Source organism: Physeter macrocephalus, chromosome 11, assembly GCF_002837175.3.
Source record: "Physeter macrocephalus isolate SW-GA chromosome 11, ASM283717v5, whole genome shotgun sequence".
Classification (NCBI taxonomy): Eukaryota; Metazoa; Chordata; class Mammalia; order Artiodactyla; family Physeteridae; genus Physeter; species Physeter macrocephalus.
In genome coordinates, this window is record NC_041224.1 from 71,842,885 (window position 1) to 71,848,423 (window position 5,539).

The 5,539-nt window shown below is 58.5% G+C and overlaps 1 long non-coding RNA gene and 1 other non-coding gene across 2 annotated transcripts in view; both read left to right on the top strand.

Annotated features, from left to right (window-relative positions):
- LOC114487208 (uncharacterized) overlaps positions 1 to 3,672 on the top strand; it is a 16,976-nt gene extending 13,304 nt beyond the window's left edge. The window contains exon 4 of the long non-coding RNA XR_003682120.2: positions 3,544 to 3,672. This is a non-coding gene — a long non-coding RNA (uncharacterized lncRNA). The remainder of the gene's footprint in view (positions 1 to 3,543) is intronic.
- Positions 3,673 to 3,892: 220 nt separating this feature from the next.
- On the top strand, positions 3,893 to 3,985 carry LOC112062743 (small nucleolar RNA SNORD116). The gene has a single exon (XR_002890870.1). It is a non-coding gene; the product is annotated as a small nucleolar RNA SNORD116 (small nucleolar RNA).
- The last annotated feature ends 1,554 nt before the right edge of the window (positions 3,986 to 5,539 follow it).

Here is a 5,539-nt window from a genome sequence, read left to right on the forward strand (position 1 = left end):
TTGTGATCAGCTGCGATCCCGTTGCCGGAGGAATGACTCCCAAAGGGTGTCTTGCGGCACCTAGAGTAGATGGACATGCTGAGGTATTGGTGCCGGCCTCCTAAGAGGAAGGTGAGTTATGCGAGCGTGCGCTTTTGCCGCTTTGTTCCCTCGTCTGGGAATGTGCAGCGCGAAAGTGTTTCTCCCAGAGGGCATGAGGTGGCCGGCCCATGTGGCACGCGGGCCTTTCAAACAGCCAGAGGTTTATGCGGGCCGGAGGTGGGGGCACCGATGCGAAACCCGGTGCACTGCATGGACAGCCACTGTGCCCTTTCAGAATTGCAAGTCCCCTCGCGTGACAGAGGTCTTCCGTTGAATGTCTGTGTGTGATCCTCGGGGACAGTGGCTTTGAACTCTCTGAGGTCCTCGGTAGTGTCGCTGTGGCAGTGAAGAAGTGCCCGAATGCATGGGGTGTGGTCAGCGTCATCAAAGCAGACATGTATGCGGTCTTTCTTCCTTGGTGTACAGCGTCCCCATGTTCGCATGGAGTCTGTGGCTTCCAGCAAGGTCGAGTCGCCGTGCGGGCAGGAGGTGGGCACGTAGGCCGAGGCTGTCAAGCATTTGAGCGTTGGCTCCGGGTTTAGGGCTGCCAAACGTGCCGGCTGGGAGCTGGCGAGACGTGGCCGGGAAAATGGCCTAGTTTCCGTCAGGGGGTTCCAACCTGGCTCATGGTTGCTAAAGCCCAGCACTTCCCGTGGGGGGCATCCCCAAGGGCCCACAGAACGTGATTTGTCCTAGTTGGCGAGAAGTGGCACTTGGGCTGAAGTCCGCTAGCCCCTTGAGAGGTGCGGGGCTGCGTCTTGCCTGTAGCCAGCTGAAGGTCAGTGTCAACGCCAACCATGGGAGGTTTCCTTGCTTCCCAAAGTGCTGGGAGTGGCCCCAGGTGGACATCAGATGTGCTCCTAGGTGGCAGGGTCTCCAGGTCCACGTACATGTGACACCCACGGCCGGGAGGCAGGTCTGGACGAATCTTTGTGCTTTGGTCAGAAGGCATGGCTGTGGGAGAGCGGGAGACCGTTGCCTATCTCAACAGCCTCGGGGGGACAAAGTCCACATGTGGCCTCTTGAAGCTGACAGGGGACTTTCTGCATTCAGTGGGGTGGTCCAAAGCCTCGGTGCTGTGTATAAACTGCGACTTTTACTGTTCAAGGTCACTGCCGAGGGCCTCAAGGATACACAAAGACCAAGACGCGGATTCAGAGGCCCACACAGAAACCCCCAAGCGCGTCATCCCGCGCAGTCACTGTCACGCCCGCGCGCACGCAGGAACACACACATACACCCTCACACACAACGGCCAACGTACGTGCCTAACTTACTGCCGTCGTGCTGTCAGGCAAACATTCAGGGCCAAGGCCATTGGGGCAATGCGAGAGGGCGTGCTCTCCTGCTTGTCTTCAGAGTCGGAGTGTGTGCTGGTGTAGGCCAAGTGAGCTTGCAGCTTGGAAAAGTGTGTTTGGGCCAGGCTCACGCTTCGTGCATGCCGCTTCGGGGTTTAATTCTGGTGGCCAACATGAGCAAGGTTCTCTGGTTGGAGCCTGGTGCCTCAGGCCAGGCCTGTGGCCCTCCCTGTTCTTGCGTTTGGCACGGTGACTTTCTTGACTGCCAAGTGAGGCCGGAGCTGTGGACGGGTGTGGCTCGGGGTGGGCGTCGGCCTAAAGTGGCTGATGGATTAGGCCTCAGTGTTGCCCTTGTCTGCTCCCCTCCTTTAGCTCCCGGCAGAGTGTTGGGGACAAGTGGGTCCTCGTGGGGTGGGGCGAGGGCGGTGCTCCGTTTAAGCCTGCGTGGTTGCTGATGGCCGGGACAGGAATGTAAGGGATGATGAGGACAGGACCTTTGTGATGTCATGAAATAGAATGTCATCATTGGGTGGCAGGTGTCGGCCTCGGCTTCCCGAGGATGTGTCCCGTTCGTGATGGGCTGGCATCAGCTGCCTAAGCAGTGGAGGCTTTGGCAGTTCATGAGGATGCGGTGAGGTAGGTAAATTGTGATCAGCTGCGATCCCGTTGCCGGAGGAATGACTCCCAAAGGGTGTCTTGCGGCACCTAGAGTAGATGGACATGCTGAGGTATTGGTGCCGGCCTCCTCGGAGGAAGGTGAGTTATGCGAGCGTGCGCTTTGGCCGCTTTGTTCCCTCTTCTGGGAATGTGCAGCGCGAAAGTGTTTCTCCCAGAGGGCATGAGGTGGCCGGCCCGTGTGGCACGCGGGCCTTTCAAACAGCCAGAGGTTTATGCGGGCCGGAGGTGGGGGCACCGTTGCGAAGCCCGGTGTACTGCCGTGGACAGCCACTGTGCCCTTTCTGACTTGCAAGTCCCCTCGCGTGACAGAGGTCTTCCATTGAATGTCTGTGTGTGATCCTCGGGGACAGTGGCTTTGGACTCTCTGAGGTCCTCGGTAGTGTCGCTGTGGCAGTGAAGAAGTGCCCGAATGCATGGGGTGTGGTCAGCGTCATCAAAGCAGACATGTATGCGGTCTGTCTTCCTTGGTGTACAGCGTCCCCATGTTCGCATGGCGTCTGTGGCTTCCAGCAAGGTCGAGTCGCCGTGCGGGCATGAGGTGGGCACGTAGGCCGAGGCTGTCAAGCATTTGAGCGTTTGCTCCGGGTTTTGGGCTGCCAAACGTGCCGGCTGGGAGCTGTCGAGACGTGGCCTGGAAAATGGCCTAGTTTCCGTCGTCGGGTTCCAGCCTGGCTCATGGTTCCTGAAGCCCAGCACTTCCCGTGGTGGGCATTCCCAAGGGTCCACCGAGCGTGATTTGTCCTAGTTGGCGAGAAGTGGCACTTGGGCTGAAGTCCGCTAGCCCCTTGAGAGGTGCGGGGCTGCGTCTTGCCTGTAGCCAGCTGAAGGTCAGTGTCAACGCCAACCATGGGAGGTTTCCTTGCTTCCCAAAGTGCTGGGAGTGGCCCCAGGTGGACATCAGATGTGCTCCTAGGTGGCAGGGTCTCCAGGGCCACGTACATGTGACACCCACGGCCGGGAGGCAGGTCTGGACGAATCTTTGTGCTTTGGTCAGAAGGCATGGCTGTGGGAGAGCGGGAGACCGTTGCCTATCTCAACAGCCTCGGGGGGACAAAGTCCACATGTGGCCTCTTGAAGCTGACAGGGGACTTTCTGCATTCAGTGGGGTGGTCCAAAGCCTCGGTGCTGTGTATAAACTGCGACTTTTACTGTTCAAGGTCACTGCCGAGGGCCTCAAGGATACACAAAGACCAAGACGCGGATTCAGAGGCCCACACAGAAACCCCCAAGCGCGTCATCCCGCGCAGTCACTGTCACGCCCGCGCGCACGCAGGAACACACACATACACCCTCACACACAACGGCCAACGTACGTGCCTAACTTACTGCCGTCGTGCTGTCAGGCAAACATTCAGGGCTTCGTAAGGGATAGAGGTCCTTGTGAAGCAGGTTCGGGGCTCCAGCCCAGGGAAATGTTCTCATGAATCACGTTCTAGAGGACCCCGGTGCAAGTCTGACTCCTGAGTGATTTCTGTCCACTTCTCAGGTGCAGTTGATTGGCAAGGCTGGCCGATGGCAAAGAACACAGGACGTTTGCGTGGTCTGACGACTGGAGGTGATGAGGAGAACTGGAACAAGAGAGCTGGGCCATGTTGCCGACCGTGGACGTGGATAACCCAGGTCGGTAGGCATTCAGCCACCCCAAGATGTGCCATTGGATGTTAGGTTTTCCTCAGACGGGCCCAGTGGCTGCAAGAGTGGTTTGACTGTTGCTCTTGCTGAGAGGCCTGAGGGCTGTGTATTCCCCACTCTTTTGGAGTACTCCGAGCTCTAGGCTCCCCTGCACAGCCCCGCGGCCTGCCCGGTTGTGTTCTGCAGCGTCCCAGCATGTGCTTCGATCGATGATGACACCCTTGTGTGCATACCTTGGAAAATCTGAGCAAAATCAGTGAGAAGGCTGTACCGTCTCCCCATCAAAAGTGAGGTCCAGGACGTTTCCTCTCTCAGGGGTAGGGGAGAGTGAGGAGTTAGGGCCCGCGTCCCCTGCCGCCATGCATGCAAGCACGACCCAGTGCTCCAGCATTGGAGGGGCTCCCGTCTAAGGGTCAACCGTGTCTGCACATTAGCTGCGTCGTCCATGAATCGCAGGTCCCTGCTGAAAGGCCGGTGAGGGATTGCGAGGCAGCTAGGTCCCCTTCTGGTCTTCAGAGTCGGAGTGTGTGCTGTTCTAGGCCCAGTGAGCTTGCAGCTTGGGTAGGTGTGTTTTGTCCAGGATCACACTTTGTGCATGCCGCTTCTGGGTTTGAGTCCAGAAGCCGAAAAGAGCAAGCTTCCTTTGTTGCAGCCTGGAGCCTCAGGCCAGGCCTGTGTCCTTCCCTGTTGTTGCGTGTGGCGCGGTGAGGATCTAGAGTGCCCGGTCGGTCTAGGGCAGTGCGTGGCGGTGGGCTCGGGTTCAGCCCCTGCAGAAGGGTGCTGAGGGAGTAGGCTTCGCTGTTGCCCTTGTGAGCTCCTGTACTGCAACAGGCTGCAAGTGGGTCACGGTGCAGTGGGGTGAGGACCGAGGGCTGTATTTAAGCCTGCGTGGTGGCCGATGGACTGGACAGAAAGGTATGGCGTGACGAGGACAGGTCATGTGTGATATTGTGGCATGGGCTGGCATCATTTGGTTTCAGGCACTAGCCTCGGCTTCCCAAGGATGTGTCATGTTCATGATGGGCTGGCACGGGCGGTCTAGGGCAGTGCGTTGCGGTGGGCTCTTGTTCAGCCCCTGCAGAAGGGTGCTGAGGGAGTAGGCTTCGCTGTTGCCCTTGTGAGCTCCTGTACTGCAGCTCCCGGCACAGTGTTGGCTGCAAGTGGGTCACGGTGCATTGGGGTGAGGACCGAGGGCCGTATTTATGCCTGCGTGGTGGCCGATGGACTGGACAGAACGGTAAGGCGTGACGAGGACAGGTCCTGTGTGATGTTGTGGCATGGGCTGGCATCATTTGGTTGCAGGCACTAGCCTCGGCTTCCCAAGGATGTGTCATGTTCTTGATGGGCTGGCATCCGCTGCCTATGGAGGGGATGGCTTTGGCAGTTCACGTGGATGCGGGGTGGTAGGTAACCTGCCTAGAGTTGTGATTCCATTGCCGGACGAATGACGCCCCAAGGGTGTCTTGCGGGACGTAGAGAATGTAGACATCCTGAGGCGTCTTTGCTGGTCTCCTTGGGGGTAGTTGAGTTATGCGAACATGCCCTTTGGCCACTCTGTTCCCTCGTTTGGGAATGTGCAAAGCGAAAGTGTTTCTCCCGGAGGGCATGACGCGGCCGGCCCGTGTGGCAGGCAGGCTTTTAGAACAGCCAGAGGTTTATCTGGAGCAGCCCGTTGGCGGGGCAGAGATGGTGGCACTGTTGCGATGCCAGGTGCACTGCTGTGGACAGCCACTGTTCCCTTTGAAGCATCCCGGTCCCCTCGCGTGGCACAGGTCTTGCGTTTGAAATCTGTGTGTGGTCCTCGGGGACAGTGCCTTTGATCCCTGTGAGAACCTTAGTAGTGTCGCTGT